A 20,501-nucleotide genomic window follows, 5' to 3' on the forward strand; every position below is an offset into this window, starting at 1 on the left:
TTGGCTCAATTTAATAAAACCTTAATTCTGACTTTTACTAATTCTAGGATATATGGGTGACTTGCACCCACAGACTCTGGCCCCTGAAACCTAAAACAATATAATCATTTATCAACCCATCTATATTTGACATCAGGAACACAAGTGTGCATGCACACAAAAGCTCATACCAATAACAAACGTAGTTGGTCTCTAAGGTGCTACTGGAAGGATTTTATTTTTATTTTGTTTCGACAGGAGGTTTAGGTTTTTGTCTCTAAAATTGTAAGAATAAATATCTCCATGTTGAATCCACTTGCAATGTACAGCATTCCTTCAGTCCTCCCCCCCCCCCCGTTTTGTCCACTAATATAATATAAAATAATATAAAAATCAATGAATGAATTAGTCACTCTTCATTGAGAATGCAAAATCCAAAGTGGGCTAACTTCTTGCTATTGTTATTTAAAATCAACAACACGTGCAATAACAACATTATGGGAGGTTTTGCTTTTAATTTCAGAAGGGAACATTGAGTACCACAAATAGGTTTGGAGAGAGATGAAAAGGGTTATTCTGACCATTGTGTGGGTTTTTGTTATAATCCCTGCAAATACCCATTGTTCATTCCAAATATTCGCCCCTAAGCTATATCTGGAAGTGAGGGAAGAGGATGTTTAAATCTGCAAATTGTCAGGACTGAAATAAAATTAACCCTCTTATTGCCAACCATAAATTCTTGTGGTGCATAAGTCCTACCTAAAATTGCATTATTCCTTCAGTTCAGAGCTTGCCAAACAATTGAGCTTTCAAAACTTAATTTTGCTATGCAATATTATGTACACTTACATGGGAATATGCCCCTTCTGAGTAAATAAGAGTAGGATTGCAGTGTTAGTCTGTGGTTTTTGCCTCATGTCACTTAATCAATGATCAATATAATTACATAGCATATTTTATTTTAATCTTGAGTCTTTGGAAGCCAAGCTGAGTTTGGGAGACGCTGGGTACAAACTTTTCAATTAAACAACATATCGGATCTTCAACTGCATGCACCGATTAAACAACATTGGGAAATGGAATCCTGATGCAATCCTGCAACCACATCAATATTTTGTGTGTGTGCAAGGTCTGCAATCAATTTGCAATATTGCTTCTATAAAATGTAAGGGTGGGAGACATGCAAACTGAAAACTGAAGTCTGGAGAACAAAAGTAGAATCATGGCAGCTTTCTGATATATCACGGTCACTCTGCAAACAAGTAATTCGGTACCAATAAATCTAGGGAAGAATTCAAATGGGAAGAAATTCATAAACCGGCCAAATTGTGTGATGGGCTGGAATTCCACATAAGAGTGTATGTACTCGATTAAATAACAGCAGTCTTGAGCCCTTATTCTGCTGTGTTTGAGTGAAGTGTCCAAGACTATGTGCACTTAACTTTGTCAGAAAACCATCAGCCATGTGGGCCAGATGTTCAGTGTGTCGAGGAAGGGCCAGGGAGACTGAATCTGGCCTGGTCCTCCTCCAAAACAGGCAATTGGCAATATCCTCAATTTTTTGACAGAACTATATATGCATGACCACAGCAGCTGATCAGGGGAAGAACTGTGAATGCAACATCTCTTATGTTTGAGTGCTTGTTCATCTGTCAAGAGGGGCACATTGCCCCCTGCTCATCATTCACCCGACATTTTGTTGGCTTCCTGTCCTTTGCCCACAGAGAAGATGGATCACAGTTACGATTATTCAAAACATCTGATATACCCACAAGGTTTTCCCTCACTTTTCTTTTTTTAATATATAACAAAGTTATAAATAATGTGAAAGGGGAAATGTCTGGAATATTTCTGTAAGAGAGTTGAAAACAGTTTACAGGGAAGTAATATATATGTGGGGTTGAATCGCCAACACTTTTATCATAAGCATTTATATTTCTCCTTGTCTGGCAACAAACTTTTATTTACAAAACATGCTGTTTATTTGAGCAAGGTGTTTTCCCTCTGATACTGCATACCAGGTAGCAATTATAGTACTGTGGAAGAGCAATATTCAAGGTGAATTTGTATAAATGAGTAATTTCTCTCAGGCTTTGAGGAATACATGCTGATGACTCATAGCTCTCAGTGACATTACCATAAAAATAGTTAGGGGATTTACATTTCATGAATGCAACTCAGGAAAGCAAAAATAAAATGTGATACATATATATGTGAACTTATTATTCTAGGAATTTTTATCTCAAAAGAAGCTTGTTATCTATGTTGTAATTTTATTGTGACGAGCGACTCTCAGAGGCCAATTGACTGAGTCCATGTGATATCATGTTCATGAGACTTCACCTTCACAGAATAAAGCTGTCATATGCTTTGCAAGTCCAGCTTCTGTGAAGGAAAAAATGTCACTTTAGCTGCAGCGAAAAGAACTTTAGTCATACAGTCATTGATGTCATCTACTGGGCTAAGTTCAAGGGGCTAGTTTGGGTGTCGTGGGGGGGAGTGCCCTGCTCACACAATTTACAAATCACTAAGTGGTAGCGTACAGTATGTGCAAAAATCAATAGCCTCCATGCAAAAATAGGCTATTCATCCCCATGAAATCCAATGGCTGCTCTGCATTATTTACTGATGGAATATGGAGTTGCCTGCCAAGTGTTCTTATATCACCTCGGAAAGATACAAGCCAACATTTTTCTGTTCTTATGAGAAACGAGCGCTGGAGCTCAAGAACAGTCACCGAGGCCAACTCTTTGCTGACTCACTATTTAATATGCAAAGGATTCTATTTATGTACTGCCTTCAGCTTCCCATTTAGAAAGATGTAAGCGATTTAAGTCATCTTATCAAAGACGTGTCAGGCCCAGATCTTTGCCCTTGCTTGTTGCCATCTCTTTTGGCAAATATGTAATCAGAACCATGGAACAAACAGGGCATATAGCCTTGGAGATCATCTTTCTCACACACAGAATCAATAGCAGATACTGCCTTCCCATTTCAGGGGCAGGATCCTGTCCCCATAAAGCATTTGTAAATGGATACTTTCTCTTGCCTCCTGACCCCACCCCACCCCTGATATCCTGTAGGCTCCAGCCCCAATGACTTCCTGGCCATACCACCAACTTTGTGTCCTTCACTGTACTTCTATATGCATAAAGTTTCTCTGTGTGGATTCTGTGCTCAATGTAGTGGGATCAAAATTGATGAGGCACATGCTGCCAGGCATATGGCCAAGAGGCATGTTCCTGCACTTCCTCTGTGTGTTAACTCTTCGCCCAAATAGAATCTACGTGGGACTTTGGTCTGATTCCATAAAACTACTCTTCTGTTCTCCAACATTTTTTGGTAGAGTGGGGAAATGTGACTCTACTTACTTCCAGATCCTCCTCCTCCTTGGAAATTTGTGTCCCCTCTCTGAGTTTTTGCCAAACCTTCTCCGGGATTTTCCCATCATTTGAAAACCTTCAATGCAAAGGACTGGCTGTATTAACCCCTAACTTGGTTTAATATGATACATGGATCAAAATGATTTTTCCTGAGTTATTTGATTTCAGTTGCCAATTTCTTGTCATCGGCCAATATCTAAAAAGTAATAATAATCCCCTGCCTCCAGCAGCAATTAATATTGAGGATAAAAGCTCCCACCTCTGGTTTGAGCCTCAGCCTAAGGTGCATCTCTTCCATCTTGGTAAAAATATACAACCTTTCCAGCAGTGTTAAAAGATACTAGCGTTACGATATCAAAAATCAACCCATCTAATTTTCCATCTATTCTGGTGCATTGATTTGAGATGAATTTTGTTTATCATGGAAAGTCTATCTTTAGATAACACACTGTAAAGTTTTAAATGGGTTGGGTTTTCATTCACCTTGAGGCACCGAGGGTGAAGGAGATGTGAACCTGGTATAGCAAATATTGATTAGAGGCTGAAAGGAATGACACTGGATAGCCCCAGGAGAGGATAAGCTTGGCTGTATGGATTGTTTTTTTTGCTGCAATGTTGTCAATAGAGTGGATCTTTTTAAATTCTGACAGGAGCTTCCATAAAACCTATTTAAAGATAAACGTCTCGAAGGTGTGTCTAATTACTCCCCATTGGTTTTACTGTTTATCTCTCTGAAATCCCCTCCTTCACAGATATCACATGCCCAACTGATTGTTTAGAACCTGATCCTGGCTCATGATGGCACAGCAAGAGCAAAACTTGGAACATGGGTAGGAACTGGAATTTGGCTCTCAATAAGAGTTCATCTGCATAGCTTCTTTAGATGATCGTTTTCAGCACATCTGAACCAGAGCAGATAGATAATTTATTACGGTCTGAGACCAGCTTATAAAAAACACTTGAGAGTACAGTTCCAGAAGGAAAGCAAACAAAACAGTGTACAACAATAAAACTTAAAACTTAAAACTTTAAGATAACACTCAAAACTTTAAGATAAACTACCACAGAGAGCTGACCCAGAGTTACCCATGGAACCAAGTTTGGGGATTTTTTCAATGAACTACTTTGAGTTGGGAGATGGTCTGTGCCTACAGAGAATCTGGCGACCATCCGGGTCGTCTTCTGATCTTTGCCTAACAGGAAAAGGTTGAATTTTTGCTTTTCCGGGAGGTCAGCGAGTCTTACTACGTGCCTCTTCATAAAAGGGACATCTAAAGAACAAGTGCTCTGGGCTTCCTATCTCCCCCAATGAACAGACACAATGAACCAGAGTATGTAGAAGCCTTGTCTGAGGAGCCCTTATGAGACTGCTGGTAGCTCTGTAGTCTTGACAGCTAAGTTCCTGCCTTCACCATATGGATTTCTCAACAGAGAGGACCTATCTACAGATATTTTTCTGGTTGTTGTGTGCAGTATGACCAAGGAGGGTGGCATATGAGCTTGTCTTTAGGTACTTAACTCATTAGATCCCTGAATTCAGGGCTCTGATTCCCATTCTCAGTTAGAGTTATTCCCCAAACTGCTTTTCACACAAATCTCTCTATTTTGAACCTTTAGCACTGTATGGCAACCTTCTGATAATACAGATTTTGCTCTTATTCTCCTAATCAAAACAAAACAAACTCCAATAGGGTTTGGACAGAACTAAATTCTTAGTTTCTTCAAGGTACAAGAGAGACCTTGAATGTGACTCTTTGAAACGTGAAGCTGAATCCATTCCTATTTTCTATTTTATTCCAATTTTGGCCACTATATTACTCTATCCACTAATATGTTTTGAATCCACTAATATGGTTTGAATCTATAAACGTACCTTTCTAGATTGCCAGCAGTGTTATAATTCTGAACAAATGGCATGCATTCTCATTCCAAACATCATTTGCCCAGTGGATTTCAATCACACAGATTTTTACTAATAAGAAATGCAAGCGATTACTTCAGTAATTAAAGCAGTTTCTGCTGTGGTCATAATAAAGGGAAAGGATGGAGTTTTTCTTCTCTTTTCTTTCTTCTTTCAGCCCTGCAAACACTCTGAAAAGATAATGTGATATTTACTCATGCAATGTAGCAAGCAAAATGTCTGAAAATTATTTTTTCCACATGGAAAAGTCTGGCAGGATATATATAATGCAGGTCTCATAGTTCAGCAGTCAGTACTGGGTTTGGATTGCAATCTCTGAATCTCTACCCTGTGAAGGTGATAGAGCTGGGAACTAGATGCTTTTAGAGAGAGAAGGGAGGGAGGGATTGGTGTGCATGAATTGGTGAATAATTCAGAACCATGCCTTTCAAAATACATTGCTATGGTCTTTATTTTTTTTTAATGCAGTTCTGAGAAAGGATAATGTTCTTTAGCTTTATCTGCTATTTCTAACTACCACCCCACACTCACAAGTAACACAAACAACTTTATCTGTATTCTCACTATTCTGTTTTTATTATCAGCAATAAATAAAGGGACATCTAGGAAACTGGTGGTCTTCAGTACTCTAGTTATGAATAAGAAACGAAAGCTGTACTGAATAAACCATTCCCTGGATTCTGAGCTTTAATGCACTTGGTCAACTTTTTGCTCTCCATACATATTTTACATGCAAAGGAGAGCAATATGGATTCGGGTACTGCTAACATCACAGCTTCAGCAGCACTTTCAGAAAGAGGTCTGAAGTAGTCAAAAAGGCAGACAGCTAATCAACCTCTAAGGAATACCAGCTGAAACCTGCCATACTTTTGAGTCCTCAGAAAGTGCAACAGAGCCTGAAGATGTGGGATGGGAAAAAAAATAATACAGTGGTACCTTGCTTCTCAAAAGCCTTGGTACTCAAACCACTTGGAACCTGCAAACCCAGAAGTAAGTGTTCCGGTCTGCAAACTTTTTTTGAAAGCCAAAACGTGCTCCATTTTGAGTGTTACACTTCCGTTTTGAGTCCCACACTTCCGTTTTGAGTGTTATGTTGAGGTCTGTCTGTTTTTACTATTTATTTTGTGTTTTTGTTTTTGCAGCTCTTTTTGTGACTGTGTGGAACCCAGTTCAACTACCGATTGATTGATTGATTGTGTGACTGCAGTACACGGTTTATTGCTTCCATTTTATGGATCAATAGTCTCATTAGATAGTAAAATTCATGTTGGATTGCTGTTTGAGGGGTTGTTTTTAAAAGTCTGGAATGGATTAATCCATTTTGCATTACTTTCTATGGGAAAGCATGCCTTGGTTTTGGAACGCTTTGGTTTTGGAACAGACTTCCAGAACAGATTAAGTTTGAGAACCAAGGTACCACTGTATTGATCAATCATAGCAAAGCCCTGCATCTTCATAAAATTCTGTGTGTTTGCATATTTGTAATTTAATTTCATCATTGAACATTAAGTTACAATAAATGCTTATTTGACTTAGAAAAACAATTGATCTATCATTCTAATAGGGGGTTAAACGGGTCAGTGTAGAACTAGCCTCCGTGTTCCATAATGAGCTAAGGGCCTCCGCAGAATCACAAACTTTGTCTACTGCGAAATCCCCCAGCGCACTCAGGAATCTATCAGATTTGATAAATCTCAAAGGGCCGACTATTGCTCAGTGAATATACCAGTTGGTATGTATAGTCACCTAAGTGAGATTTGGCATTCACCAATGTTTTGTCTTTTAAGTGCACAAAAGAAAGAAAGAAAGAAAGAAAGAAAGAGAGAGAAAGAGTGAGTAGGAATGTTCCCATGCGAGTACTAACATTCACTAAATTTCAGGCATTTATTGTAAGGACAGTTCTATTACTGGAATTGGTAACTGCATTATCAACATTAACTTTTAAAATGTTCTCCCACAGTTTTACAAACACACTGGAAATGTATTTGCAGAATGAGCTGCAGCAGAACTGTGATCCTATTAGGCCCATGTGTATGAATGAAGTAAAAATGAAGATCCTGGCAGGGAACCTTGATGGAAATGGCTTTAATATTAGAGTGAGCTTTTAATAAAACACCTTGATAACTAGTTCTGCAACTGGATAAATCCTGGGCAGAGACCAATTCATTAATGTCACTCTGAATAATGATTTATGACTGTGTCTTTAGCAGGAAGATCCCTCAGATACCGCAAGCTGTTGCGGCAGCAATTGAGCCCCTCTAATTAGTTTGCTGACATACAGGGTGGTTCCTTCAAGATGGTACACCGTCTGGTTTTGCTGACATGCAAAACAATCATCAACAAAGAGGAAATTGGCAATGACAAATAGAAATGAAGCTTCTAATAACAGGAGTAGAGAGAGACAGCTGGTACAGCAGGTCAACTCCAAAAAACCACCAGGAGACGACTTAGAGCAAGTGACCTGTTAAAAAACATATGTAATATGGCAAACAGATCTCAGCAAATGTCATAACATATGGAGGGCTAGTCACAAGATTTGCACCCCCATGCCTAAAAACTATATATGGGGATAAAGAGAATTTGATTTACAGAGGCGAGAAAACACTTAGAGGATGGAAACGGAATCAAAAGGATTTGTCATGTTGTTATGAGAGACTCTTCGAACCCATGGGTCTAGCAAGTGTTGAAATACAAGCCAGGCTAGCTTCCTGTCTTGAGATGATAGTCTGGGTAATGGGCCATTAAGCAAAAGAAAGGAAAGTGGATCTGTAAGAGATGACAAATGTGGGGCAGACTCACTCAACCGGCTGGTAGTTAGAAAAAAACAAAGGTGAGAGTTGAGAGTTTGCAGTGATGTGACCTAGAATGAAAGCAGCAAGCTGGAGAGTCAGAGCAATGTTTGAGAGCCAGAGTTGGTTTTGTTGGAATCCAAGGTTGTGGCTATGGGAGAAGCAAGACCCCCTTGGGGTGTTAATGCTGTGAACCCCTCAATTGTATATATGTTTAAATAAACCATATATCATAAAGGTGAAGGTGAAGGTACATGGGAAGTGGGTGGCACTGTGGTCTAAACCACTGAGCCTTTGGGGCTTGCCGATCAGAAGGTTGGCGGTTCGAATCCCCGCGATGTGGTGTGCTCCCGTTGCTCTGTCCCACCTCTTGCCAACCTAGCAGCTCAAAAGCACACAGTGCAAGTAGATAAATAGGTACCGCTGCGGCAGGAAGGTAAATGACATTTCCGTGTGCTCTGGTTTACATCACAGTGTTCCATTGTGCCAGAAGCTACTGTTAGGTCCATCATGAGACGTCTGCCAACTTCCAGTCACAGATACCAGCAGCCTTCAAGCAAGCAAATTTGCCTTTTTAGCATCCCAGTGCCAGAGGATTGCCTCCTTCCATTCACCAGTTTGCTTCCTCCAAGTGAAAGAAACCTGGGCAGTGCTGAATGTCACATCTATTGCCAGGTTTGTCCTGCTAGAAACAGAAAAGGGCTTTCCCCTTGGCCTGTCTTTATATCCACTCAGTTGCCAAGTGCCTTTGTGACATCACAAGAAACCCACAGCCAATGGCAACAGCTGGGGAGGCATCATTTTCATTGCTTTGAGCCTCACAATGGTGGGTGGACCTATCAGTGATTGTGTGCTTGTTTATTCGGGACACGGGTGGAGCCGTGGTCTAAACCACTGAACCTCTTGGGCTTGCCGATTGGAAGGTCAGCGGCAATGGGGTGAGCTCCTGTTGCTCTGTCCCAGCTCCTGCCAACCTAGCAGTTTGAAAGCACGCCAGTGCAAGAAGATAAATAGGTACAGGAACAGGAATATTTTTGAGCTGATATAATATAATATAATATGATGCTATATAATATGATAATATGATGCTATCACAGGTGCTAAAGGAGATATTCGTGTTAATTGTTGGCATCACATAGACAACCACTGGGTTAGATTTTAAGGAGACCTTCTTTGAATAACAGGTGCCATTCCATAAATGGAAGTATTTTGTTGAAGTAGCAGACACTACTACTGGAATTCCACTGGGGAAAAAACTTATTGCTAGGCAACCCTGTTATGAGGTTGTGTGCTTGGTTCCAGGCTTCAGGACTCACAAATACTGCATAGAATTCCACTCCAGTAGTTATTATTCCATGTTCTTCACATGCCAACATGATACACTGAAGAATTGGGAGAATAGGTCAGTGCATTTTGTTCTCGCTTGGAATGTTATGAGCTCCCAGATTGACCCCAGAGAAGATATCTCCTCCATCTGTAGGCTACAGTTGGCTTTAGTTGGCTTGAATTTGCCTGGAAGTGAAGGCTTCTCAGGTGCCCTTCAAAGTAGCACATCTGCAGTGGCATGCTGTGGCAAGTTCTGTAAGATGGTCCACAAGGACCTGGTGAGTGGACAGTACGACCTTCAGCTCTATAATGATAGGAAGAATAGAATGCCAGGAAGCTTTATGTGTCTGTATAAACTCAATCAGCCAGTGGAGTGGGTGGCAAATTATAAGAGGAGGTCCTGCCTGGCCGCGCCACGGTTAAATCTCCTGCGACCACTCCCTTCCTAGTGCTTATTGGTTAGAAGTGCCATGTAGGGCAGGCCCCTCCCAGTGCCAGTGACGTGGTCAGAAAATGCAGAAGCAGGCATCACTTCCCTGCCCCTGATCGGATCACAATTGAGTCCCCGCTTGCCTGGCCACAATGCCACCCAATGGAAAAGGTGTCTGGATTTATATATATGGAATTTCCATTGTTTGTATTGGATATATATCGGGGATATGATAGCAGAAAATAATAATAATAACTTGAATTGCATGGCTTCAACTTCTCCTTGGAAAAGGTTGAGAATTACTGCACCCTAGCCATGACGTATTGCTGCTAAAATACAAACATATATAGTGAGATGTCAGGTGCAGTTGGAAATGCTTGCGAGCCGAACTGCTTCACCCCCAGAATTATTACCCGAGCGTTGCTTTTTATTGTTGTACTTCTGAGAATGATGCGACAGAGGTTTTTAAAAGCTCTTCCGTGCATCCTTTTGAAGGAGCCTTACTTTTGGTTGAGGTGAAAGGTATTTTTTTGATGAAGTTCAGCTATAGCTTTCTTGGCTTTAAGCACACATCTCTCATCAGCATATTTTCCATGTTAGGGAATTATTGCCACTCTCCTGGATTCTTTTGGATACTTATTCTTCATTTTGCTTGACAGCTGCTCCTCTGACAGTGCTTCAGAGTTCACAGCCCTTCCCCTACTTCATTTTCCTGGGTGATCATCCATGCTGATGACTCACAAACATCAATTTTTCTCTCTTGTTCTCAACCACAAACTGTCTTTCTGACACATCCATACCATCTGACACTCCTATCATCTTCCTCCAGTTTCTTCAAAATGTCAGTGTTAAAATTATTCCAGTTTTTACATTCTCCCCCCGCTTATTTTGTATGCTGGTGGTAGCCACTTTCCACTGGAGAAATACAGCCGAACTTTTTTTTTAGTGTTGCTTACTGTGCTTTATCATGTAAGCCTGTACAGTCAAGCCCTCTGTGGGACGATTGAAGCACAGCCCTTTTGGCCCTTAGGCACTGCTGTAGGAGACTGAAGTGTTTGTTCTCAGGAGGTTGGGAAAGAGTTCTGAGAAGAGTGGATTGAAGAATGGAGAGCTGAAAAAAGGAGGAAAGGAAAGGAAAGCAGATGAAGACAGTTACAGAGAGGGGAAGAGAGAGTAAAAAAAGAACTATCCACAGAAGATGGGAGAGACAATGGCAGAAGCGTCTTCCCCTCACACTGGAAATATCCACTCGAGGAATGACAAAGACCGAGGACTTCAGTTGCATCTCAGTCAAGGACTGAGTAAACCAGCAGTAGCCAATGGAGTGACCTCCCTGTCGTCTTGAATTACCAGCCTAGAACTCTCCTGACCTCACCGCCGCCAGCTTGTCTTTCCACTAGGGAGGGGTAAGCTGGCTATTTCCTCTCAGTTTTCTCCTTTTTCCAACCAAGTACATTTCTCCATGTTTCTACATCAGTTTGTGACACACACACACACACCGCACCAAAGGAAGAAGCACAGATTCCGGAGAAATGCCTCCAGCTGATTCTCATAGTATACACATTTGCAGGGCCTTCTGCAGAATATAATTTTGCAAAACAGATTTTCCTCAATATAATTTCTTCAACGACATTTTCACGGATAGATGCATTTTTTACACACACTTTACCCCAGTGTATGCATTTCTGTATGAAGATTACTTGGCCTGCAAAATTCAGAGACGTGCACCTTGTGAAGGATGGCTGCATTTAGGTTCGCATATTGTTTTGGAAAGCGTATATTAGGTAGGTTTGCCTTTAAAAACAAACTGAATCAAAATTTCCCCCCATCCCTGTCCCTGGAAAGATACCATGGCCTCCACCCTTCTTCGCAAGCCACCACTGACCATGAATGGTGTTACATTGGAACCAAACAGTTGATAGCTAACCAACCTATCCTAACGTGGATTGAATGCAGGAACTTTGAATTGTGCTAGGAAACGTACCAGGAACCAATGTAGGTCTTTTAGGACCAGTGTTATATGGTCTTGGCGGCCACTCCCAGTCACCAGTCTTGCTGCCACATTCTGTATTAGTTGTAGTTTCCAAGTCACTGTCAAGGGTAGCCCCATGTAGAGCGCATTGCAGTAGTCCAAGTGGGAGATAGCCAGAGCATGCACCACTCAGGCGAGAATGTAGAAAATGGGCTGAGAGCAGCATGGCTAGAGTAAACATGGAGGACAAGAGAAGGAAGAGGATAAATTATACTATGAAGGAGCCATGTGGGCACATAAGAAAACACACACACACACACACACACACACACACACACACACACACACCAAAATACATATCAGGGCAATACCTTTATTTGATGAACCAAAACTTTACAAAATAGTGCGCAAGCTTGTTAGATTTCCAGAGCTCTTCCTCAGGCTATATGATGTGAAACACAAAGAGTGGAGGAGACTTTTGTTCAAATCACCCATGTCTGCATCTTGTAAGATTCTTAAGATGGAGCATGGGACTGCAGACAGGCCAATGGGACAATTTCTGGTCCTCTGCAGGTTTCAGGTCTCATCCAGGCCTTCTGGGAAAGAGAATACACACAATAGCTTATTCCCCCATCTGTGGAAATACAACAACCAGCTGTTACTCAGTTTTACCTCCTTGGTTAGGTGAAACGCACAGGCTCCTTTGGTAGGTGGGGTGTCACCACTGATAGGGATGACAAAATGCCGGGCAGCACTCGCCACAGGGCCTGCTGCACTCCTGAGCCACATGTCTCTCCTGGGAGAGACGTGATGGTTCATGCAGGCTCTGTGCTGCCCAAACAGTCTGTCCGCTGCCTCCCCCCTAGCTATAGGGTGGCTGAGTCGGAGGAGGTGGGTAGACTCCGGAGGCCCCGTGGTGTGACCTGCCCCTATGGGCAGCTCACCCCGCCTTCAACCCACCCCTATGAGTGGTTCATCCTGCCCTTGCCCTGCCCCTATGGGCAAATTGCCCCTGGGCACCCCGCCCCAGGCGCCCGAGCAACTTTCTCCACAGCTGACCTTCAGATGCTGTTTGAGTACAATTTCTGTAATCTCTGAGCGTTGGTCATGCTGACTGGAGCAGATATTAGAGTCACACAGATTCCCCATTCATAATCTACCGCAACATGTGCATTTGACATCCATAGCCAAATATGACATGCACAAACCAGTGTTTGCACAATCTGCTCTCTTCCTCCATTTGCAACACAGAAGTCCTATTTGTGGATACAAAGCTGCATTGCTAGTTTGTAGTCATTACCTGAATTTCTGCATGGACCATTTAAAGCAATACCATCAGCATAGAAGTAATCTCCGGAGAGGCCATTCCAATTAAAATCTGATCTACATTCAATATTTTTAATCTACCCTCATTAGTGCTGAAAACATTAATTGGAAGGAATAAAGCTGTATATATGCATACAAGTCCTCAATATTAAAGGACAAGAGTGTTTACAATTTTATTCAGAGTCAAAGCATGCATTCAACCACAGTGTGATAGGGCAGGAACTCCTGGAAGACCAGTGGGAAAAAGTGTTCTAGTGGAGTGTTATAAACTGCCCTTATGTGTCGGGGCATTATTCTGGCTGGTATATTCCAATACATGCTTAGATGAGATTCCCATGGGTTTTGTGTTTTCATACAGCTTGATGTCTGTCGGTTTAAGTGGGCATGTATGTGTTGTACTGCTGTCAGCAACCCAGAGACAAAATAAGTATCATTGCTTCCTGTTTCCAGGCACTTTTGACAGCTACATGAGATGGGCAGAAATACAATTCTCCTGTGGAGGAGGGGTGGGGAGACTCTGCTAATATTAAAAAACAGCTTTAGTGTACCATAGTGCCCTTTCGATTATTACTTGTGTTAACATTTCCAGTCTCATAATGCCTCTTGCAGGGCCTTGGTAAAAAAAAATTAAAAAATGCATTTCAGTATGCAGGTCAGGTTTTTTTCTGTGTGTGTGTATGCGTAAGCAGGGATTTGAAACCTGTAGAATTCTTGCTTTATTCCAGGGATAAGGAACTGGTGACTACCCAGATGTTGTTGAATTATAACTCTTATTAACACTGACTATTGGTTATTCTGGCTGGGGAAGGATGGAGTTGATATCCAACCACACCCAGAGCGCTACATGGTCCCCATTACTGTTCTAAAGCAATATTCTGCCTTCATTTTATCTGCCAATATTATGCCAAAGGAATGGTGATTTTTGTTGTTGTTGCTCACCCTTCCTACTGAAATTTCGTCACGTTCAAATCACAGGTGTGGAAAACACGTTATAACTGGCCTAAATGCTGTTCACCTGAGCGGTTTTGGAATATAAATAATAAGACATTTTATATAGTACACATTCTCTGTCACATATGCACATAGAAACACAGGGGGCTGCCTTAGACCAAGTCAAATCACTGTGTTATCTAGCTCAGCTACCAGGGGCTGGACTGAGGAGGAATGGTGGGGATCGCCTCCCTCTTCCTTCTGAACCTTCCTGAGAACAGGAGAACAGTATAGATTTAGATTAGTGGTTTGCAGAAGGGCATAGTTCTGAGACTGCAGAGGGCAGAAGCTGGAAAATATTGGAAGAGGACCATCAGGAAGAAGCAGCAGCACCAGGGCAGAGACAGCTGACAGACTCAGTGTCTTTCAAAAGCAATACTAACACCCCACCCCCCTTTCCAAGAACCAGACGAGCATTGAGGATAGTATAACAGAAAGCTCAGAGGCAGAAAGCTCAGATTAGCCGAGGCAGGGGTGATGTAGAATAGGGGAGACATAGGGGGTGGGACTTTACTTGAAGCAATGCCATCCCTTCACCTCTCTCTGTGAATATTGTATAAATTACTTGGCAAGAACTCCTTTGTTTCTCTGCTCCTTGGCTGCCACCATGAGAGCAGGGCCCGATTTAGGTTTGATGAGGCCCTAAGCTACTGAAGGTAATGGGGCCCTTTATATGTCCAGCTGTCCTTTGTCAACAACAAATTGTCACTGTTTTTTGTGTTGAATATATGCTATATGGTAATTTATGGACCTGATAGGTATCTAAAGGCATTTGCACATGCAGAATGTAGGCACCCTATATATAGAAACGAGCAAACCAGTGATATTTTAGGGAGCAGACTAGCAGGCGGGGTCCATTACTTACATCATAGGAGCATACACAACACAAAACACAGTTGCTTTATGCGGGTTTTATTTTGATTTTTATCTTACATTTTGGAAATGTACATCTAGTTGTTTTTTTCCTTTTTGGGGGGGACGGCAAGAGAGTGGGGCCCTAAGCTATAGCTTGTTTAGCTTATACGTAAATCCGGCACTGCATGGGAGGGATAGGATTCCCTGAAGCCTACCTGGAGATGCTGGGGATGAGACTTGGGATCTTCTGCATGCCAAGCAGATGCTCTGTCACTGAGTTCTGGCCCCCAGTTGTTGAGGTTTGTGAGAAACCGCAGCTTTGAAGTGGACAATTAGTGAGTTGGCAAGAAGCCAAGTGAAACAAGAATATGTGAGAAAGTCTGTTTGGAGATAGGGAAGCCTTGCAACAGGTGGTGATTGGCTAAAAGTTTCCCCTTGTAAGCAGCATGACACAGTAGCTTGGTGTTGGAGTTCAGAGGTTGGTGTACAGAGTTTGAATTCAGTCTGTGTATATAGTAACTTGTACAAAGCTGTGCTATACTCTGTATATAATAAAAGCAAATACAAATCAAGTTACTGTTCGGCAAGTTATGATCCTGAGTCGTCATCCTTCCCCCCCCCCCCCAATTTTTTAAATTAGTTTTCCAAATTTATAACAAATATAACACAACACAAAATAACAAAACATGTTAAAAAGACAAACATATAAAACTTCTTAATATTACAAATGCAAATTAATTCCCATTGTTAAATGACTTCCTCGAGTCCTTCCTAACTGATTTTCATTGAATCTCATTTTAGCAATCTTCCGATATCCACTTTCTAAAAAAGTAACTTATTCAAATTACTAACTTCCTTTCTTTTCATAATATTCTCAATCCATAGTATTATACAATTCAACATACTTTAATCCTAAACCAAATTGGTACTTGCAAGTATTTCCACTTATGTTATATTATAATATTTAGCTAAATATTCCTTAAATTTCTTCCAGTCTTCTTGATGTTCCTCCTCTTTCTGATCGTGGATTCTTCCAGTCAGTTCAGCCAGCTCCAAAAAGTCCAACATCTTCATCTGCCAATCTTCCACTGTTCTTGTGATTTCCAATTTTTGGCTAGTAAAATTCTCGCTGCAGTTGTGGCATACAAAAACAATCTAACGTCTTTTTTAGGCAATTCCATTCCTATTAACCTGAGTCATCATCCTGGACTACACGGACTAAGCAGCCAGTAGCGGAGAGTTTTGGTTGAGATCCATCAACAAACTCCCAATTAATAGTTCCATAGCTGGGAAGCAGCAACAGGAGACTGTGGCCTCCATACCCAGTAAATGCATGTTTAAAGTAAGGAAAGCCCTGATCAAAGGTACTTCTAGTTCAACATTTTGCTTTCCACGTTAGGCATCTAGATGGTTCTAGGAAGCCCTTTAGTTCCTGTTTTCAGGAATTCAGTCTCAAGACTTGAACTTTCTGGTTGCCTACCATAAACCTGTTATATGTTGTTAAAAGACAGATAAAAGGGAATCCCTGTGGGGTTTTTTACCCATCATTACTGAACGTACATGTGGAAAATCTCATTTTCTATTCCAAGTCATAGGATGATTTCTCAGAAAAATAATGCTTGGTTCTCAATACATCTGAGAATTAATAGCTGGGAAAATCTGCATTTCACGAACTAGGTAAATTGTGAACAATTACCCTTCTACAACTGGAAATTGTATAAGTGGCAAACCATACCGTGAGACCTATGGAAAAATGCAAGAGCAATATTCTTGACTGATGTGGTGCATGAGACGTCAAAGCAGATCCATGGCATCTGTCCTCATCCAAATCCCTTGATCTTTCTTCCTATTTTAAGATTAAAATATTGGTAGAAGAAAGCTCATTTTAGATTCTTGGTCAATAAAAACCAAAGCTCCAGAGAGCTCTAAACATGGAACGTTTTTATGAAGCAAATTCAATAATTCATGAATAGCTGGGGAAAGTTTTATTTATCTTGCATGGTACAAAAATAGGAAGAAAATATTAGTATTCAATTTTGCTTGGGAGAATGTATGGGAAAAGATTCCAAATAAGAGAGCAGGAAGCAGTCCAGGAGAGCAGATCTACAGCACAGAAGATGAACTAGGGCCCTGCTTCAAGAAGAGCAAACAAACAATTTAAATCCAACAAGACTGACAAAACATCAGACTTATAAGTTATAAACTTTGACCCCATAAGTGATATTATTGTAGGGAAATTAGATATGTGAAGTCCAAATTATTACTCTTTTTTAAAATAAACAAATTTTTTTTTATCGGTTTTTCCATGTATACATCCTTTAACAATATTTCTCTAACAATTTTCCATTCCCCCCTCCTCCCCTGGACTTCCCTCATATTCCCATTTTGTTTTATTTCCATATTACTCACCCTGCATGTTGTTTCCCAAAATTTCCCCAATACATATAGCCTTCTTTTTTGTTATATACAATTGTGTTTGTTTATTCAAACCCTGCCAATGAGTCCAATTCTTTATGTTGCCTCTTCATATATGTTGTAAATGGTTTCCATTCTCTTTTAAAGTCTTTGTTATCCTTTTCATGTAATTTATCTGTTAATTTTGCTTATTCTTCATAGTCCATAAGTTTCCCTTGCCATTGTTCTTTTGTTGGTATTTCTTTTGTCTTCCAAGCTTGTGCTAATATAATTCTTGCCGCTGTTGTTGTCCAAATTATTACTCTTGAGACTGGTCCTGAGAAGTTGTTGATTTGTTCTCAATTTTAAAAACTTAATTTGAGAAATATAAGGCAAAGGCAAAGATCTGAACAACAAGCGCTTGTTGAAGTTCATTATATAAGCCACATAGACTTGCTGTCTCTTGAATTTAATAAATTTTTATTTAGCCAGGAAACATGTTCCAAGCTGTGGTGATGCAAGCTGTTAACACCATGTCTACTGTGCTATGATGCTTCCCCATCACTTGGCGTACACTCTCCTTGTATCATCCAGAATCTGTTGGCATATGCAAGAACCTGCAAGGTTCATTTTCAAATTTGACGTCTGACTTCATGTTTGTGCAAAGATTAGCTTGGAAACTTTTAGACTGAAAGCAAGTGAAACTTGGTGCTTCTGCAGAATTGTTGCACTTTGTTCATCTGCTTTTTATGAGAAATCTACACAAATGGAAGCTAGTCTACAACCTTCATTACATATCTTTAGGTGTCAGGTGAAAACATTACTTTTCTTCCAGGCCTTTGGCTAATTAAACAATCTAACAGAGTTTCCGTGTGCTGCTGTGGTTCGCCAGATGTGGCTTAGTCATGCTGGCCACATGACCCAGAAGCTGTACTCCGGCTCCCTTGGCCAATAAAGCGAGATGAGCGCTGCAACCCCAGAGTCGGTCATGACTGGACCTAATGGTCAGGGGTCCCTTTACCTTTATGGACTTTTGTTCCATAAAGGGGGTTACTGTTTTGTTTGTTAGTATTCTCTATGTATATATTGTTCTTATACTGTAAAGCAGGGGACAGCAACCTTTTTCAGCCGTGGGCCAGTCCACCGTCCCTCAGACCTTGTGGGGGGCCAGACTATTTTTTTTTTTGGGGGGGGGTGAACGAATTCCTAGGCCCCACAAATAACCCAGAGATGCATTTTAAATAAAAGGATACACTCTACTCATGTAAAAACACCAGGCAGACCTCACAAAAAACCCAGAGATACATTTTAAACAAAAGGGCACATTCTACTCATGCTGATTCCTGGACCATCTGTGGGCCGGATTTAGAAGGTGATTGGGTCGCATCCTGCCCCCAGGCCTTAGGTTGCCTACCCCTGCTGTAAAGCAACCAGTGATCCTTGGGTGAAGGGAATAATAATCATAATCATAATAATTTTAGTTCAGAAGATCTAGCTTTGGGAGATAAAGCAGAGCAACAGAACAATTCTGGCAGCTGCAGATTCCCCCAAACCTTTCACATGCAAAATGTATGCTCTACTACTGAGCCGCTGCTCTGCTTCCATCTATTTACAGGACCTTTCTTGTCTCCCTGCAACATCAGACTCTGAATAGCAGGTACACATGATCCAAGGCAGTGCTGGGAAAACAATGCGGTGAAAAATGCAAATCCTTACCTAAGCAGCTGGCTAGAAATTGCTTAGTGGTTAAAAGCCGGTGTTCATTAATGCAAGGGGCATGTGGCAGCTTAACATGAAGTGGAAAGAGCACGGAATGTTAGAAGGCTGGTGAAATTGCTATTGACATTTTGGAGTTATGGAAAATGTCTGTCCGCTGAACTTCTGTGGAATGTACAGAATATTGTATCTGAAGATGGTTAAGCCCACTCCAGGTGTTCCAACTTTGCATGCAAAAGGACAAGTGGGGAATCCTGAACAGCAGCGTGAGCCAGCGTGGTGTAGTGGTTAAGAGCGGTAGTCTCATAATCTGGGGAACCGGGTTCGCGTCTCCGCTCCTCCACATGCAGCTACTGGGTGACCTTGGGCCAGTCACACTTCTTTGAAGTCTCTCAGCCCCACTCACCTCACAGAGTGTTTGTTGTGGGGGAGGAAGGGAAAGGAGAATGTTAGCCGCTTTGAGACTCCTTAAAGGGAGTGAAAGGCGGGATATCAAATCCAAACTCTTCTCTTCTTCTTCTTCTTCTTCTTCTTCTTCTTCTTCTTCTTCTTCTTCATGCAACAGGAACACTCCCTGGACAATGCTAGTTTGGTGTTAGTCTAGGGATGCGGGTGGCACTGTGCTCTAAACCACTGAGCCTATTGGACTTGCCAATCGGAAAGTCGGCAGTTCAAATCCCCATGACAGGGTGAGCTCCCATTGCTCTGTCCCAGCTCCTGTCAACCTAGCAATTCGAAAGCACACCAGTACAAGTAGATAAATAGCTACCATTACAGAAGGAAGGTAAACAGTGTTTCCGTTTGCTCTGGTTTCCATCACAGTGTCCCATTGCACCAGTAGCAGTTTAGTCATGCTGGGCACATTTTCCGGAAAGCTGTGTGTGGACAAACGCCGGCTCCCTCGACCTGAAAGCAAGATGAGGGCTGTAAACCCATAGTCGCCTTTAACTTAACTGTTCAGGGGTCCTTTACCTTTATCATTTTTACCTAGTGTTAGTCTGAAGAGGGCAGGCATACATGGACAGGACTTTTGGTTAGCCAGGGTTCCATACCTTGACACATGAGTAAGCAGCCGCTTTCAGATGAATGACTTTCACACCTGGTACTTGCATCATTGAGAGAGAGAGAGAGTGAGGCTTAGATCACTCATCCCCACCTGCCACTTCAACCTGAAGGTCTGAACATGGTTTCTATTCAATATACTTAAGAACAATTATTTATCATCCCCTTTAATAATCATTGGGCTTTCAGTGCGGCATATCTTATGAAGCTTCTGATAGTCATTGCGAAGGACCACTTCCTCCTGTTGGGAAACAGCCTGGGGGGTGAGCCTGCAAGCCCCCAAAATCCTGAGCGTCCTCCAGTATGCACAACACTGGAAATGGCATTTCCCTTCTTCTCCAGAGTGCTCCAGCGACAT

This window comes from Podarcis raffonei, chromosome 11, assembly GCF_027172205.1.
Source record: "Podarcis raffonei isolate rPodRaf1 chromosome 11, rPodRaf1.pri, whole genome shotgun sequence".
Taxonomy (NCBI): Eukaryota; Metazoa; Chordata; class Lepidosauria; order Squamata; family Lacertidae; genus Podarcis; species Podarcis raffonei.